At 36.8% G+C, this 19,093-nt stretch overlaps 1 protein-coding gene across 5 annotated transcripts in view; it reads right to left on the bottom strand.

The window, feature by feature from the left end:
- The window catches only part of NLGN1 (neuroligin 1), a 728,070-nt gene extending 712,785 nt beyond the window's left edge, over nt 1-15,285 (bottom strand). For all 5 annotated transcript variants that reach the window (XM_063621691.1, XM_063621692.1, XM_063621693.1 and 2 more), the window contains exon 1: nt 14,692-15,285. The gene's annotated coding sequence lies outside the window, so the exon portion shown is untranslated. The remainder of the gene's footprint in view (nt 1-14,691) is intronic.
- Nucleotides 15,286-19,093: the final 3,808 nt, after the last annotated feature.

Raw genomic sequence — 19,093 nt, 5'->3', positions numbered from 1 at the left:
TTACAAGTACATTTTAGTGAATAGACAAGTTCGCAAATACAGAAACCAGGAATAATGAAGATCAACTATACTAACTAAAGACAAATAATGTTTTGCACTTATAGGTCTGTGGGTGGTTTGAAGTCAGGCCACACTAGCTTGTCAACTATATATGGTAATAATAAATGGATATAAAAATGGACTTAGTAATACTAATTTAACAAATAACGCAATTTAATAATATCTGGCTTCAGTAGAGTGTGATGAAACTTGATGACCAAGGCTAGCAATATACTTGGAATATATCTACCTGATCAGTTCACTGTAAGAGAACCTGACCACTGACAGATACTGGGTTTCCTGTAGCAAAATGTTTCATATACACTAGTGGTGGTTAAAGACCTAGAGACAAAAGGATATTCTTCATGACTCAGGAGTGGGAGAACAAAGAAGCCAGAGTCTGAGATTTTTAAACTCAGTTTAATGCACATCCTTCTTCTGCTGTTGCCATACTGTATTCTTTGCCTGTAATAAAGCTGTCCAATGAGTATAAACTGTTTGACGCCTTTCAGTAAATGAATACTTAAAGTAACTAATATGTAATTAACTCACATAGTAAGTACTTAAAATGGGATGAATAAACAAATGAACACAATTTTACAAAATGATATTAGGCTTCAAAAGAAGAGACAAGTCTACCTCCAGTTAGTAAATTAGAAACGAGTTCATGAATCAAGGGAAATTTGAGATGGGCTTAAAAGAATGAATATGATTTGGACAAACACTGATGGTCACAGAAGGGATCCCACAGCAGAAAGAATGTTCAGTAGACACTGTGCTGCTCACCCTTCCTGAGGGCAGCTCACATTTTAATGACAGGTTCCTGCCGGTATACAAAGGCCTGGCTTCCTTTTCTCAATACAGAATAATCCGAGGAGCCCCAAAGCTCCCCATGAAAATGGGCAGAGGGAGGAGTTGGTTGAGATTCTCCTACTCCGTTACAGGAATTGTTCCCAATGGCACATCCCAGGAAACTTCTTGTAGACAAACCTTCATCTCAAAGTCTTATTTTTTCCTTTGGAAGCCTGACTTATGACCGAAAGAAAAGTAAAAGGCTTTTTTGAGGAAGGCACAGTCTAGTTTGCCCAGAAGACAGAGTAAATGAGGATGAGCATTGGATAAGATTGAAATGGCAGGTGAGAGCCAAATCAAGCAAGCCCTTCGTTAAGAGGCTAAAGAGTTAGGATTTTATTCTCTAGATGATGAAAAGCCATTACACATTCCTAGCAGAAGGAAAGTATTATCAAATTCATTCACAAGAAAATTAAACCGGCAGTATTTTGGGACAGAGATCTCTAAAGCAGCATGTTCATACCCCATCACAAGATGATTACATAAGGGAACTAAATGGTTGAACTTCTATTTGCCATTTTTTATGTAAAACAAAAACAGAAAGCAATTAAAGTTTGCTAATATGAATATATGACGTAACAGCAGTGTCATCACAAGGCTATTGACGCATATAGCACTTGCAGTCTTCTTGAGAAGGTAGATTGGTCTGTAGTGCAGTTGGTTAACCACCAGTAGCATTTTGTTATTGTTAATTGTTCATTTTCAATGTGCAGTGATGCATTAGAGTTTACATCATTGGATAAATAAATTTACATATTTGTATCAAGTTGTAATTAAAGTAACCCTTAAAAAACAAACTACTGGATTAACTTTTTATCAAATATCAACGAAAGGGAGTACTAGAAATACAATCATAAATAAAGAACTGTAAAAAGGCAAAACGAAATTTCTACTTTTAGGACAAGCTCTTCTTCAGCTATATCACAAGATTAAAAATAATGGCCATCTAATCAGATATAACAACAAATCAGAAAAAATATTTGAAAACCTCAAGAAGATAACTTGAAGTGTGAATTAATGCCCATTTTATTAGCTGTGAACTGTGCCCTAAAAATCTCTGTGCCTTGATATTAGTGAATAATGCAATGAAGTCATCAGTATTTATAAGACATTTTAAAATACTGTTAATTTTATCTTTCTCATTTTCTTAGTGCCTATTTTTGTGTATGTTTTGCAATCTGGTGATAGAAATATTTATTAAATATATATATATATGTATATTCCCACATAAATTTTTGATAACCAAACCATATTTTTTACTAAAAAGTAACATATATGCATATATGTATACATTTTTCACCTTTTAGCAAAAATATGGTTTGGTTATCAAACGTACAGACTAGGTGCAAAGGTGTGGGAATCATTACCTTTGTGAATGAATTGGTGTAAAAGAAACCAGAGAGAAACTTAATTCCATGTTCACTTTGAAATATCAGCTGGATTCATCCACAATTATGTGCAAATGGCAACAGAAACAGCTACTATTGTAGGTCACCCTCTACTTGCCAATCACTGTCCAAAACGTTTTACATAGTTCATGTCACTTAGTCTTCACAACAGATTTATAAGCCAAGCCCTCTTATTTGAGGTGAGAAAAACGTGGGTGAAAGTGGTCAGATAACTCTCTGAAGGCCACAATGCCAGGAAAAGGCAGATCCAAGAAACAAACCCAAGACTGCCTAACTCCAAAGAACATACCCTGAACCTTTGTGACACAGGAGTTTGTGCTCTGTACCTCAGTGAGACCAATTCAATAAAGTCCTATGCTCAGGTTGAGGAACTGAGGAGAATGAAACATGCAGAATATCAACAGAAGGAAAATAAAAAGGCTGCTCATCCGCTTGCTGGGGTTAGTTAATAGTCATAATTTGCAGCAACTCCAAAGAGTGTGGTAATGAACCTTTTTTCCAGCAACATTCAATAGCCTGGGGAAGAGAATAAATGATAGAAGTCAGGGTTGGGGATAAGGAAGGAAAGAATGGTAGAACAGCAAAGAGCAAAGGTTACAAGAAATGGTAATCCTAATGTTGAACAGATCAACTAAATCTAAATATAGACTTAAGCAGTACCAGAAGGACACAAAGGGGAAAAATATAAGACAATTAAAACCAAGGCCAAAAAGGGTTTACTCTGAGATGAGAATATCAAAGTTCAAGATCTTGATAATGGAGAAGTACCAAGGGATGCCAGGACCCACGTCATGGCCATATTAACATAAGGCTATTGAGAACTAGCGGTGACAAGTTTATTCTGCCATGAGCATCATTTAATAATAACTGGATTAATGATAAGCACCATATGAGTAAGTACTGGGGCTAAACATTGAGCTAACTGCATCATCTCCTTTATTGTCTCTAAGTACCATGAGGTAGAGATCATTATCGTCTTCTTGTAACAGATAATTAAATTGAAGTCAGAAACACAATGCCACAGTAACATCCTTCAATAAAACAAGAGCACATTTTATGGATGCAGCAAGCTTCAAGAAATAGAAAGAGATAAGGCAGAAGAATTAACACTCTGTAAAGACAAACGCTGCCTCCTTCTTAATTTTGCCCAGAACCTCCTTCTGGGAGAAATTGTGGGCAGCCCTCAATAGTTTTCCAGAGTTGCATGATATTCCCCATTTCTCTGCAGAGCATATAAATGGTTCTATTTGTTCCCTTTCCCCTTGGGCTACTTCCACACTAAATGTACCTCTCCAATAACAAAAAAAAAAAGAGAGAGAGAAAATAGAATGTTAATGAGAAAAGGCCAACTAAAACTTAACATTAATTGGAGAAAAAAATTACCAATAAAGTATTTTTTTAAATAACAAGGAGTAAAACATGAGTACATGGTAGACATTATACCTGATAGCAAACTAATTTTGTGAATAAACAATACTAATGGAAGGTAACACATATGATGTGGTTTGGCTGTGTGTACCCACCCAAATCTCATCTTGAATTGAACTCCCATAATTCCCCCGTGCTGTGGGACAGACCCAGTGGGAGATCATTTGAATCATGGGGGCGGTTTCCCACATACTGTTCTCATGGTAGTGAATTAAGTCTTATGAGATCTGACTGTCTTATCAGGGGTTTCTGCTTTTGCATCTTCCTCATTTTCTCTTGCCACCACCACGTAAGAAGTGCCTTTTGCCTCCTGCAATGATTCTGAGGCCTCCCCAGCAGTGTGGAACTGTAAGTCCAGTTAAACCCCTTTTTCTTCCCAGTCTCGGATATGTCTTTATCAGCAACATGAAAATGAACTAACACAATAAAATGGTACCAGTAGAGTGGGGCACTGCTGAAAAGATACCCAAAAATGTGGAAGTAGCTTTGGAACTGGGTAACGGGCAGAGGTTGAAACAATCTGGAGGGCTCAGAAGAAGACCGAAAAACGTGGGAAAGTTTGGAACTTCCTAGAGACTTGTTGAATGATTTTGACAAAAATACTGATAATGATACGGACAATAAAATCTAGGCTCAGGTGGTCTCAGATGGAGATGAGAAACTTGTTGGGAACTGGAGAAAAGGTGACTCTTCTTATGTTTTAGCAAAGACACTGGTGGCATTTTGCTTCTGCCCTGGAGATTTGTGGAACTTTGAACTTGAGAGAGATGATTTAGGGTATCTGATGGAAGAAATTTCTAAGCAGCAAAGCATTCAAGAGGTGATTTGGGAGCTGTTAAAGGCATCCCGTTTTTTAAGGGAAGCAGAGCATAAAAGTTCAGAAAATTTGCAGTCTGACAATGCCATAGAAAAGAAAAACCCATTTTCTGAGGAGAAATTCAAGCCAACTACAGAAATTTGCATAAGTAACCAGAAGCCAAATGTTAATCCCCAGGAAAATGGTTAAAATGTCTCCAGGGCATGTCTAAGGTCTTCACAGCAGCCCCTCCCATCACAGGCTTGGAGGCCTAGGAGGAAAATATGGTTTTGTGGACCAGGCTCAGGGTCCATGTGCTGTGTGCAATCTACAGACTTGGTTCTCTGCCTCCCAGCTGCTCCAGCCATGACTAAAAGGGGCCAAGGTACAGCTCAGCCTATGACTTCAGAGGGTGCAAGCCCCAAGCTGTGGCAGCTTCCACATGGTGTTGAGCCTGTGGGTGCACAGAAGTGAAGAACTGAGGTTTGGGAACCTCCACCTAGATTTCAGAAGATGTATGGAAATGCCTGGATGCCCAGGCAGAAGTTTGCCGCAGCAGCGGGGCGCTCATGGAAAACCTCTGCTAGGGCAGTGTGGAAGGAAAATATGGGATCAGAGCCGCAACACAGAGTCCCTACTGGGGAAACACCTAGTGGATCTGTGAGAAGAGGGCCACCTTCCTCTGGACCCCAGAATGGTAGGTCCACCAACAGCTTGCACCATTCACCTGAAAAAGCCACAGACACTTAATGCCAGTCCATAAAAGCAGCCGGGAGGGAGGCTGGACCCTGCAAAGCCACAGGGGTAGAGCTGCCCAAGACCAGGGGAACCCACCCCTCGCATCAGTGTGACCTGGATGTGAGACCTGGAGTCAAAGGACATTATTTTGGAGCTTTAAGATTTGAGTGCCCTGCTGGATTTTGGACTTTCATGGGGCCTGTAGCCCCTCTGTTTTGGCCAATTTCTCCCATTTGGAATAGCTGTATCTACCCATTACCTGTACCTTCTTTGAATCTAGGAAGTAACTAGCTTGCTTTTGATTTTACAGACTTAGCTGGAAGGGGCTTGCCTTTCCTCAGATAAGACTTTGGACTATGGGCTTTTGGGTTAATTATGGAATGAGTTAAGATTTTTGGGGACTGTTGGGAAGGCATGATTGGTTTTGAAATGTGAGGACATGAGATTTGGAGGGGCCAGGGGCAGAATGACATGGTATGGCTCTATGTCCCCACCCAACTCTCATCTTGAATTGTACTCTCATAATTCCCACATGTTGTGGGGGGGACCCAGTGGGAGATAATTTGAATCATGGGGGTGATTTCAACCATCCTGTTCTCATGGTAGTGAGTAAGTCTCATGAGATCTGATGGTTTTATCAGGGGTTTCCGCTTTTGCATCTTCCTCATTTTCTCTTGCCGCCACCATGTAAGAAGTGCCTTTCGTCTCCCGCCATGATTCTGAGGCCTCCCCAGCCATGTGGAACTCTAAGTCCAATTAAACCTCTTTTTCTTCCCAGTCTTGGGTGTGTTTTGTAGCAGCATGAAAACAGACTAATACAGCACAGCACTGGAAGCAGCGCTCAGTTAATTGGGCCCAACTTGTTCACCGAGATTGTTCCTCCTGGAGAATACTCTCCCCATCAGTTTTCTCCTGGAAGGACCACAGCTAGTACCTTTCAAGGCCTGGCTCAGAAGTCAATAAGACTTCCTTCCCTAGTCCTTCAAGTCATAAAAATACTCCCTTCTCTTATCTCTCAAAACACTTATTACATTTTTTGCAACTAAACACACAGTACTTTTTTCCACAGTAATTTGTAATCTGTTTTCATCTTCATTCCTATATTTGGCAAATAGTACTAGGCATTGGAGAGGACAACATGAACAGGAGAGGAATAGTGCTAATATTCATGAAGACAAAAAAGTAACTATTGGGTAATAGGCTTAGTACCTGGGTAATGATATAACCTGTACAACAAACCCCCATAACACGAGTTTACCTATATAACAAATCTGCACATGTACCCTTGAATCGAAAATAATTGTTTTAAAACGACTGAAGTTCAATGGGGGAAGACAGACTTTAAGTAAGTCAATTACACAGAGAGCTATCTAGTAATAAATACTATACCAAGAAGGATAATGCAGGGTATTTTGAGGGGAGATTTAAGAATATGGAGTGGGAATGATGATCTTCCTGAAGAATTAATCTGGAAACTGGGGTCTGAGATTGAGTAGGAGTTGGCAATTGAAAACCAGGGTATAGAATGTGCCAGAAGTAACAGGAAACCCAAATGCTGTGGAGATTGGGGCTTTCCAAAGAAATCACTGTGAACTAAGAGAAGGGTAGCCCATCAGACTGGAGAGGAGAAAGGATGTGACAACTCAATTTGCTGGCCATTTTAGGGGTGTGAGATCTTATCCAAAGTATAATTAGAATCATTATAATCATACAAATGACATGATCAGATTACCCTTACACTTTGAGAGTAGAGGTTGTGTCTTTTGAATTGTTAGTTTTTAACAACCATCCCCAGAACAATGCATTACATTGTAAGTCCTCAGAAAATATTTCTTGAATGAATGACCCACTAATTCATTATACTATTTTTCATCAATTAACACAACCCTCAGATTTTATTTATCCATCTGTGATGCTTGACCTCTGTGAAGGCATTAGCTTAATTAAACTTGCAGCCAGCGGAGATGAAACATAGAAGAGGTGGAAACAAATTACAGTACAATGGAAATTTCTCATCATGTAGGAGTGTGCATAGATATCCGTACAGACTGGCAGCTAATTCCATTATTGTGTGGCAAAAAAGAAAATACAATAAGATTCTAAGATGCCATAATAGCTTTTCTGACAACAAAAAGAGAAAAAGATTAAGGTGACAGCATTGTCTTCTGCATTACACAACTGAGTATTTCTGCTATAACCATCATTACAACTAATGGCTAAATATTAGATAGCTTCTTCTTTATTTTGTTATTCTGAAGAGAAGGAAGGCTGAAAAAAATTTAACATTAACTATATAAGCTTTACTTTCTATTTATTCTGAAACTATTTTCAGGTGTAATCTCCAAATGTTAATTGTTAAATCTAGAATCTACTTCGGAAGCCTGACTTCCGAATGAACAGGAAGGTGAAGGGGGCAAGAGGGGCAAAAATCAATGAGACAGAATGTTATTCAAAAGTCATGGGCAACAGTTTTAATGTATATGTAAAATACCACAGGATACATTTTTAAAACCAATTGATGACCCTGTGATCCCACAGAAGAAAACGAATAATCACTCAAGACCTCAGAAGAGACAGCCTGGTAGAGCTGATTACTTCCCTTGATATTAAGTTGATGCTTTTGTCTGGAAGGGGCCACTTTTGGGTCACAAGTCATTGCTTCCAGAAGCAACTTAATTACGCCTGCTAGTATCTTTATAGAGAAGCTAGCATAACCTAAGAAGACTGCTACATTCTCAACTCATTCTTTAAGCTTATTTTTGTTTGTAGTGAGTTGCTGATGCCTGGGAAGAGTGGAAAATTACCATTCCTGGTTCCTTGCTTAATTAAAGTCCAGTTAAAAAAATCCCTTGTTACCAGAGAATAGCCACGACTTTGGCAGAGGCAGTGCTAAGTTTGAGTATGGCCCTGGGCCAGGGTGTGTCAATCTTGACCCCTTGGAGGATGATCAGCAGACAGAGGGTAGGTAAACCTTTATGTCCATTCAGTCCCAGGCTTTTGCTGGAATTGGCAAACACTATAGTGACTATTGTTTAAGGAGTAGCTGTCTACTAGGAACAGGACTAAGACCACCAATGCCTTTCACATAAGGCACCAAACAGCAATAATGGTTTCCTGTCACTCCTGACCTGGCTTAGAGCTCAACCAGTGATCCAAAGGAGAAAGAATATCACACTAGCAATCTTCTTTATATATCCACATCATTTTCTCCCTTCATATAAAAGTTGCATTACTACAAATAACAATAACAAAATTCAAAATAATGCCCTGTTCACGGGCCATTTGTGTAACACAAATAGGATATCAATATATTAATGAATACAGTATTAACAAGAATTTAATATACACATGGAATATAGGTTGCCAAATAAAGTCACCATTTAAATTCAAATTTTATAATAGGGAGAATGGGATTATAAAGTTTTACAAAATGGAAAAAGATCTTAAGTAATGACGAAAATCCCAAACAGTTATATTTTAAATCTTATTGTCTTATTGTTCATGCTCTACCTGTTTGAAATAACTTTTAGTAATTCCAACGTTCCCTGAGATATCACATTTTCTTCATTGAAGAAAATAGCTCTTATGTACCTTCAGTAAATTATAACAATATAAATAATCCTACTACACTTGTAAGTCTTGATCAAATAATTTATCAAAGTAAAGTATATAAACTCCATATGAAATCACTAAAAAGCTTCAATTACTATTTGTCTCTAACCAATATTCAATTTTTGAATAGAATCCTTCCTCCCTTTGGAATTTTGTACCTTATTTAAAATTATTTGTCAATTCAAATAACTACTGATTATACATTTTTTAAAAAGCAAAAATGAAGATCCCAGGTATTCATTACATAAAGAGGTTACATGTTTAGTTACTAACATCCAAGGCTAGAACACAAGTCGATTCTCATTCATTCATTCAATAAACGTTTATTGATCTCTAGTTATGTACCAGGTACTGTTCTAGGTGAAGAAGAGAAATACACTCAGCTCCAAACAAACAAGACAAAAATCCCCTACTATGGTGGAGGTTATATAGACTACTAGTACAGTATTCCTTCAAAACAAAAACCACTTTCCTTCTTAGATGTTGTTATTAAAGACCATGGCATAAAATAACAGGGACTTTTGGCATCAATCTTATAGTAACATATGTATTAGAACACTTGGCACAGTTACCAGGTAATGAAACTGGTGACTTTTTCTACCCATAAGAAAAAGAATAGATAACACTGTCACTTGTGTGTAAAGTGTTGGGCAGTAAGTAATACAGATTTAAATTAGAAATGACAGACGCACTGACTTGAAACATAATGGTTGCTGAAGTAAACTTTTATTCCTTTTAGCTCTATAGTTAACTATTAAATTGCTCAAGTTTTATTTTCAAGGTGTGAATACTGTGACAACCATTCACAATATTCACAACGTTCTATGCTGTAATCACTTTTTCTGGTCAGTTCTGCCATAGAAGTGGTGGTTGTCATATGGAAAAAAACTTATACTAATGATAATCTCAACTTGGATTTTATCAAATCAATATTACTTGATTACATGTTTGAACTTGTTGATCTTCCAAGCATAGAAAGTATTCCATATGACAATATGAGAGTACTCATTGTGACTATTTTTTAAAAAGCAATGACAATTTTCAATTCATTTTCAAACATTACAAGTAACCTCTTTTCTTCTCCTGTAGAGCCACCATTCATTGGGTGTGTCAGGGAAGAAAAAAGAATCATTATGGTTACAAAAAACTGATGACAAACATTGTTATAAAAAATAGTATATCAACTGGATGTTTCCCAATAGGCATTTGTTGAGAACCATATGTATACAATAGGACCCTCATATCATTGCCTGACTATTTACTCTTTATAGAAAGTGCCTGTGTTATTTCAATACAGGCAAAATATAAGAAAATAATATTCTAAGAAAATATTTGCCCAATATTCAATCTCTTCCCCAACTTCTGCTTTTCCTCCACACTCACTGCCTCCATCAAATAAATAAATAAATAAAAGTAAGCAAGCAAACACATTAGTCTATTTATTTTCTAAATTATGCAAAACATAAACAGAATTATAGGTAGAGGAAAGTTGATGACTATGCAGTTCTATTAATGAAGCACCACCTACAGCACCTCCAAAGAGATAGCATGGGCCTCAGCAGGTAGCTCTAATTGTAGGCATATGTAGCATTAGAAAAGTAGGCTACAGAAAAAGAAAAAGTTACTGTGTGGCCTGTCACAAGTGAACTAATACTATGTACGTAAAGTGTGGCTGGATACGCAGTGAAAATCCTAAACTAAAATTTCTATACAAACCAGGAGAAAGTGAAAAAAGTACATATTCTTCTGTTTCATAAGTCAAATCAAAGTTTGTCCACTTAAAGCTAAGTCCTAAGATGTCAACTGCATTAGTTAGGTCTAGTCTCAGGCTGGAACTTAATTTCCTATGATATATCACTGTGGTTTTTGAATTTACATCTGTAGTAGTAACTTAACTTGCATTTGTTCCAAAATGAATTTCATGCTCAACTTGTTTTTCTTAATTAAACTTCCTTTAGCAGTCCCTAATATGTGTATTATTAAAACTCATTAGTCCCATCCACAATTGCCTGTCATTTTTTTGACTACACGTTCATGTATTGAAGTGCTGTGTTGCTACATATAGGAAGAAAATTAAATAATAAATATGGTGACTTGAACGTTTTATGAGTGTCAGGATGAGAGAGTGCCTGCAAGGCCCATAAGGTTTCACACAAAAAAGGCATTACTGCTAAAGCTAACATGCTGACACATCTCTGATCTATAAAGTCTGCAGTAATGGCAGCAGTAAAGCTTTTTGCCATTGACTAGAATTTCTCTTACATGCAACGGAAATAGGCAAAGAAGAGATTATACTGACTGTTATAAAAAGAATTCATATAAAAATCCCCCAAAAGTTTAATGTCTAATAATTTCAAATGCCTGGAATGATTCACTAGTTTTCCCTGACTTCACTTAAGCTTCGAGTTGACAGTCATTCTCTATCACACAGGTTAGCTACCAAATGGCTGTGGGGATTTTTGTTTGTTTGATTTTACTTTGTTTGGGGGATGACTCTTGAAGGCAGAGATTATTCAGATCATTTTATACCAACATAGTAATATTTGATATTATCAACATTATTTCATTATAGAACAAAAGTAACCAGCAAATGTGTTACTATTAAGGAATCATTTTTCTTAGAAATCATTTTCTTAGAAACAGAATGTTGCTATCCCACAGGATTATATGGTTAGCTACCTCATGATGTTTTAAATTATCTCTTAAAAAGCAATAAAAACCTTAGACTCATCATGAGTGTTCACAAATCTGATATTTTTCAATGCTTGGCAAATTCAATATGTCAAAAACTTGAATTTTAAATTAATTGAAAGTTGGTTTTTGTTCTTTTTTATTTCTCAATAAAGCAAAAGAGATGCAAGATTTGCACTTGGAAGTGTCATGTGTTAAATTTCAACAAGTCATTTAAAAATAATTGCCCTTATCACTTTGCTTCTAATTAAGAGTGTGTTGCTAACTTCTTTTTAATGTAAAACAACATTTAATGTAGTTAATCATCTCAAAATCATAGAAATAATCTATAGCAAATGTGTTAGCTTTTCCTGAATGTTAGGCCAGTTGCAACACATAAAAGGTTTTTGAGGGACAGGTGCAGCTGTTAAGCAAAACTCCAGTGAATGCAACATCAGTTTTTCCATAGTGATAAGCTTAGGGGAATCCAATGTTATTTCTTGTCACTTATATCACAAACTGTGCTTGCAGATTTCCAGGGCTAATTGACAGCTTCCATCTCTTTACCCCAAACTACCACATTTTGTGTTACTCTGATAGAAAATTCACAACTCATCAAGGCTACCATGTTCTTTTTAATAATTAGGACCAAAAACATATATTGGGTAAGATAGAGCTAAATGGAATTAATTTTCTAAGTGAATTCCTCAGGTTTTTCAATAGTTCTTAGAACCATCCACTCTATTAGGGAGAGCATTTATCTAACTGGGTACCTTGCTCTTCATTTACTGGCCACAGCTTTTTAAAAATTTTTGGTGTGTAGTTTTGTACATGCTTATTTCCACTGTTATTGGCTTTCCAAAGTGGATTTACTACCTACAATGTTTATCAAAGTTTTGTGTATGTACTGCTTGTAGAAACAAAGGATACAGCCCCTCCAAGTAGATTATAACAAAGAGTAGATCACTTTCTCCCTTTTCATTTTAACTGACGAAAGAGAATATAATAGGGGAGTAGAAAGTATTGTTTATTCTGACAGAAATATATTTTCCAGGCACTACAAAGGCACGTTCAGTTAAGTCTTCCATTTTAACACTATGGCACATGCAATGACTACTGATTTAATGGTTTTGGAATATGCAAATCAATTTTAAAAGGACCTTCTTTTTCACGTTTCAAATTATCCATCTATTTTTATATCAACAGCCATATTCTCTATTAGCTTAAAAAGAGAAATTCCAACCCACCTACCACTCACCTTCATTACTTATTTGCTATGACCACTTAATGATATTTGCTGGCTGTCTTTTTAAAATCCGTTTAAACTTTGAAAATATTTTAAATACTATTAGACAGTGTGGCTAGGATCAGTGGCTAGACTGTGCCAATACACAGAACATCCATTCTTCTACTTTCAGCCTGCACATGAACCACGTGACTTATAGCAGAGTAAAAAGACACTAACCTAGCTTCTCAGATATCGCCTTAAAACTAACAATTGGGTTTGTAGGAACTATTTATTGTTATTTCTATAATCTCTAAATAGGCTTACACAATGTCTACTGAAATATGAAATATCTACCGTTTCCACTTTAGAATTCCTGGGAGACAAAAGTTTTATACTTTGCTATTTCATCTTTAAAAAACAAATCTCACATGCATGCTTCAAAATTAGATTTCAGAAATACACATTTGTGTGTGCACAAATCCAGGAAGAAAGTTTGGTTAGACTAATCTTTTAATAGTCAGAATGTCGCATGTATCTGGAATTCCTGAAAAAAAGTACTAGAGAATGTGTGTGCTTCAGATGACATTGAAGAGTTGCCTTTTGATGAGTTCACACACAACAGACTTCAGTGGTAAAACCACAAAGGTATCTGCATACACTTCATAATCTGTAAACCAGAAATCCTTGAAAAAAGGTAACACTTTTCTTCTATAGAACATACAAAACGTATGTTTTATCTTTTATCTATCTCCATTTTATTCCAAAGCATTTGAATGTCTACAAGTTTAAAATTTAACGAATTGGCTTAAAAAAAAAAGCCAACTAAAATTGTGATGTTGAAGTCTCAGATTCGTTAAGCTACTGAACACATTTATATACATCCCTCAAATAAATCAGTTCTTTGTATGCAATTGTTCTGAAGCTACGTGGACTCCAAAATTACTTCAGAATAATATGCTTTTCTGGGTTCCAAAGCAACTTTTAGTTGCCTGAGTCAATTCATATTCACTGATTTGAATGATTAATTATAGCTGCTGAAATTGATTTCCTTCTGCAAATAAAGATGAGTTTTTCTTGGGAGCTATAAAATTCTTTAAAAAAGAAAAAATCCCTGAATTCAGCTGCAAGAAAATGTCTGGGAACGCGCGCGCACCGCTCAGTCGGAAAGAAAAGCCAGTAAGTGGCGAGGCAGGCAGGGCAGGGATGCATCAGAAATGCAGCCGTCTGCCTGGCGCACTCGCTGGCCTGGGCCCTCGGCAAAAAGCCTGCAACGTCTTCCTGGGCTGCTCCAACTCGAAGAAAGTTACCTCGGACTTGTATTATGGAAAGTCGTGCAAGTGAATTACAAGACAACATGTGTGGCCAGCCACCCACTTCTACTGTCTCTATCCGGTGCAGTGACCCTGTAACCCTTTAGTGGCCGGTTGAGAAAAGCGGGAAGCGGGAAGCGGGAAGGGGTAGGAAGAGAGGGGTGGGGGAGGAGACAGCATGAAAACAGCCAATTCTCCCTGCAAAACATCCCCCTAGAAGCCACGACAGCCGCCGAAACGGCGGCGAAGCACCAGCGATTTTTATTTGGGCTTTTCCACTCTACATGCAGGTTTTCCAAGGCACCGCTGCCTCCTCTCCTTAAAGTATTGCTAGGAGAAAGCACTGGATCTGGGAAGCATCTCCCAACTGAGAGATTTTCAATGCAAAGTTGAGAGCTTGGAGAGCTGCTTGGCTCCCCCACCGACGCCACAAAAATACGGTTTTTAGCTCGATCTAGGTAGCTCCCTAGCGATCCCCCCGGGGATGCGCGAGGTGGTTTTACATTCCCCTTTCTCTCTCCATTTCACAGGCACCGCGTCCGCATCACCTTCCGCGCAGTGGCACAAAACCCTGGTAGCCCCCTCCCAATAAAAGAGCCACAAACTTACCCTCAGCAAGATAAATCCACAGAGGGAGCCCCCTCATCTTTCCCCGGTCCCTTTGCAATGATTTAAGGAGACGGTTTCTACAACGCTTCGCCGTCAAATTCAAGCTGAAATGGTCCAAGTATTTACCAGTTTCTAGACGCTTTTTTGAAATCTCGAGCACCCGGTAATTCTTGTTTCAGGATTCAAGACGCTTCCTTTTCTCTTTTTTTGCTTTAAGCATCCGCAACCCCAGTTTTGCACCCCCCCTCCTTTTTTATTCACCCACGGACACTTCCAAAACGTGTCGATTGATCCTTTTTTCTCTCCAGATGCAACCACGATCCAGAATCCTGGGGACCCAAAGCCACCTCCATGTAAATCCGACCATCAGGCAAGAAATACAAATGATCAAACAACGTTAATTCTTTCGGCTGCAATCAGATAATCCTACTAATCCAATAGATTTATCTCGATTGGAAATTGACCTCAAAAATGAATTCCCGGTGCTGATGTCCAGAAGAACAATTTCATAGCCCTGTTTGGGTGACTGAAAAAAAAACTCTGGTTTCTTTCTTTCTTTCTTTTTAAAAAAATCTTTTTTGGATTCTGGGTGCACTCCTCGCAAAAAAAAAAAAAAAAAAAAAAAAAAAAAAAATGCCGAGGACCCTGGTTTTACCCTAATATAGGTTTCTACTCCAAATCGGTGCAGGATGAAAAATGGTACAAAGATACCCCTAGTGGCTCGAGGCGATATTGCAGGGATCTCACTTTTTTTCCCATCCCCTCTCCTCACCTTTTTTTTTTTTTCTGCCCCTTTAGATAACTGGCTACTGTAGTAGTTAAAGAAGGCTGAACTGCAATTAACATGAATAGTATATGACTACTTGAATACAGCATCTGATGTTTCTTTGTTTTATGTTTAAAGACTGAATCTTCTGTGCTTCTGTCTCCTCTGGATTCTATTTTTTTTTGTCTACAAAAATTTCCCCAACGGCAGTTAGTAGCTAAAATGCCAATTTGAGGCAACTCGGTGATTTCAAAGCAATTGTATTTGTTTCTTTAATAACTATCGATCTAGAAGAAGCCTCACTCTTCCTAAGATACGCTGCTTTTAGAAAAACATTTAAAATTTATTTCCTTCAAAGGAATATGATTGTGCGTGTGTGTGTATTCTTAGACAATCTCTTACTCATTTGGGACTTTTAGTGTTCATTCAGCAAAGCAAGTGATAGCTCCTGTAAGCCTGTGGTCACAGAGCAAGACCTAAGAGTCATTACACAGGCCTCAGTGTTGCTTACCTAAATGCTCTGAAATTCAATGACCTCAAGATTACCCCTAGCATTTCCGACAGGCTCCAGAGAAAGAGTCAACACAAGGAATTTCAGGACTTTGTTTTCCCACGCGCTCTAATCACACTTTGAGGGCTTGAAACACAAACTGGGCCTAGTAAACTAGAGAAGTTGAATTCTCTTTCATGGCGAGGGGTTCTGTAGCTGCAAGGACTCCAAGATATTCTCTCTTAACTGACTAAATAATTAAGCCTTTTTAGTGTACAAGGTGTGGTCAAAAGACCTTTCTTCTACCACTGGTGTTGCTATTAATTGGCTATGTGACTTTGGGCCATCACTTTTTGGCCCACAGCTAATTTATCTATTAACACTAAGGGGCAAACCCATATAAATCAACAAATATACATACATGTTCCTGGATGGGAGAATCAATACGGTAAATTAATCTATAGAACTAATGTAATTATTAATAAAATCTACCACAGTTTTTTGTGGAAGCTGAAAAGTTAATTCTAAAATGTGTTTGCAAGGGCAAAGGGTAAGAAATTATCAATACAATCTGAAGAACAAGGTTCAGGAAGTTCCCATATGAACTATTAAGGCTTAACATAAAATAACAGTAACTGAGGCAATGCAGATTTGGTTCTGGGCTAGAAACTAGTCCAATGGAACAGAATAGAAAGTCCAGAAAAATATTCATGGATTTGTGGAAACTTGATAAATAACTGGTGACATTAGAAAGCACTGAGGGAAGATGACATATTCAGACACTGAATTAGCCATATGAAATAATAATACAAGACTGCAACTTCACATGTATGTATGTTAAGGTGGGTTAAAGACCTAAAGATGCTGAGCAAAATTTTACAACATTTAGAGGGAAATAGCTTTATGATTTTGGGTAGATGAGAACAGAAGGGTTTACTAAACAACATAAAAAAGTCAAAGTCCATAAAGAAATAATATTAAATTTGATATATTAAAATAAAACAACTATATACTTCAAAATGTACACTCATAAAAGATATTTGCAAAGCATATAATCAAAGAAGGATTACTATCCAAAGTACATAAAGGGTCTTATAAAAGATAAAAAATATAATCGGAAAGAATGGGTTAAGGAAGTGAATGGTTGATTGGCAGAAAAAATTCTCAATGTCCAATAAGCATCTGAAAAAGGTCCTCAATCCCCCTAGTTATTAGAGAAATGCAATTCAAAATAATGAGATTTTTGTTTCCCAGTCATGAAATTGGCAGAAATTTACAAGTCCAGCAAAACTTAATATTGATGAAAATGTGAAGAAATTATGGTGAGTATATGATAGTACAAGTTCAGAGAGCAGTTTAGCAATAGTTGAACATTTTTACGTCCTATAATCCAGTTTTTCCACTCCTAGAACTACTCATTCCAGAACTATTTGAAAGAGAAAAAAACAGTAGGAGACAGAAATAATCTAAACACCTTTAGATAAATAGCTAGACAAAATATTTATAGAACATTCATATACTGCAATAGTAGAAACGGTAACAAGAAAAATGAATGTTACCTTAGCTCCTTGAGTTGATATAAATGAATCTCATAAAATATAATGTGGAGCAACAACAACAAAGGATGTTGTGGAAAGATGCTTATAGGATGATGATATTTGTACATAAAATTCAAAAACATGCAAAATAATTACATCTATTATATTTGATCACATACCTATATAGAGCGAAATATATCAACATGTATGATAATGACAAACATTATATTCAGGGTAGAGGTTACTGTGGGGAGGGTGCCAAGTAAATGAAATTGGAAAAGCATCACCAGAAGCTTCAACTGTATCTATTGTGCTCTATTTCTCAGCCTGAATCTAGAGTACACGGGTGTTTACAATATTACTATATAAATTGTTTATATGCTTTAAATATTTTATTAAAATTGAAGATTTACACTACATTTCTGTGAATCTTTAACATATTATAAAATTTTCTAATTAAAAGAGTCTGTGAAAAAATGAAATATCAATATTTCATAACGTGCTTTTTATATGGAGATTTTTTTAAAAAACTGTACTACTGAATATTTCTAAGAAGTGTAAATGGAATGGTGCTTATTTATTTCTATAACTGATATTAGAAATTCTAGCTAGGAAGCAAAAATTACCACCTAAATGGGAAAATATGGTTGAAATTGAAAAAAATATATATGTAATCCTCAACTAGCTCTTTCTTGTATTTTCCTTTGATCTCACAAATAGTAACAGGGCCTCTGAAATTGTGAAACAGTCAATCAACTGATTATGTTCAGTCTGACCAGTTAACTATAAACTACCAAAGCCAGAGTAGCCATAAGCCAAAATTACAACATGAAAGAAAACTCACCCAGAGTATTTAAAATATGTATGTGAATTCAAATAAGAAGACTTTGTTGATATGAAATATGAGGACTGGAAATCTCATTTCACAATCACTAGGCATTAGATTTCATAATCCATGCAAAAGAGATACCAAATATGAGAAAAGGCATTTTTTATAACTCAATTGAGCAGTTAATACTATTCAATGCACCCTGGACTCAGGAAAAATGCTTGAGTTAATTGTCAAACAATCAATTTTCAACTATTCTGAATAGATTTCCTGGAAATAACCAAAACAGATTTGTGATGAGGAAATAGTGACATGCCAATTTAATTTCCTTTGATAATAGAAAGATAAGGGAGAAGAAGCAGATGTACCATTGTATTTCTGAAATTTGGAGAGGTTGACATTCTTTCAGCAACCACTTATTGAATACCTCCTGTATACTGGGCACAATCCAAAGTATATCATAGGAGAGTTGACTTTAAAACAGCCAACGACCACAAATCCTTAGTTTCCTATTGATTTATTTGTTGAGTGCAAATGGCTATTACTATTATCAATTAATACTTCAGCATCCATACTGAACAAGTATTAGATATTAATATAGAACTGAAGGTTCATTTTTCAGTATGGTTAAGGGTAAAATGGGTTGACAGAGTAAGGTAGTCAATGAAGAAAGAGGAGTAAAAGGAGGAGAAGTGAAAGGAGAAGGAGGGATAGAGGAAAGGTGTTTGAGGATAAAAATGTGAATCAAATTCACTTACCTCCCTGGTTTACTGACAGAG

Source organism: Symphalangus syndactylus, chromosome 17 (genome assembly GCF_028878055.3).
Source record: "Symphalangus syndactylus isolate Jambi chromosome 17, NHGRI_mSymSyn1-v2.1_pri, whole genome shotgun sequence".
In the NCBI taxonomy this organism is placed as follows: domain Eukaryota; kingdom Metazoa; phylum Chordata; class Mammalia; order Primates; family Hylobatidae; genus Symphalangus; species Symphalangus syndactylus.
The sequence above is the reverse complement of the archived record's forward strand: the minus strand, read 5'-3'. Positions and strand labels throughout refer to the sequence as shown.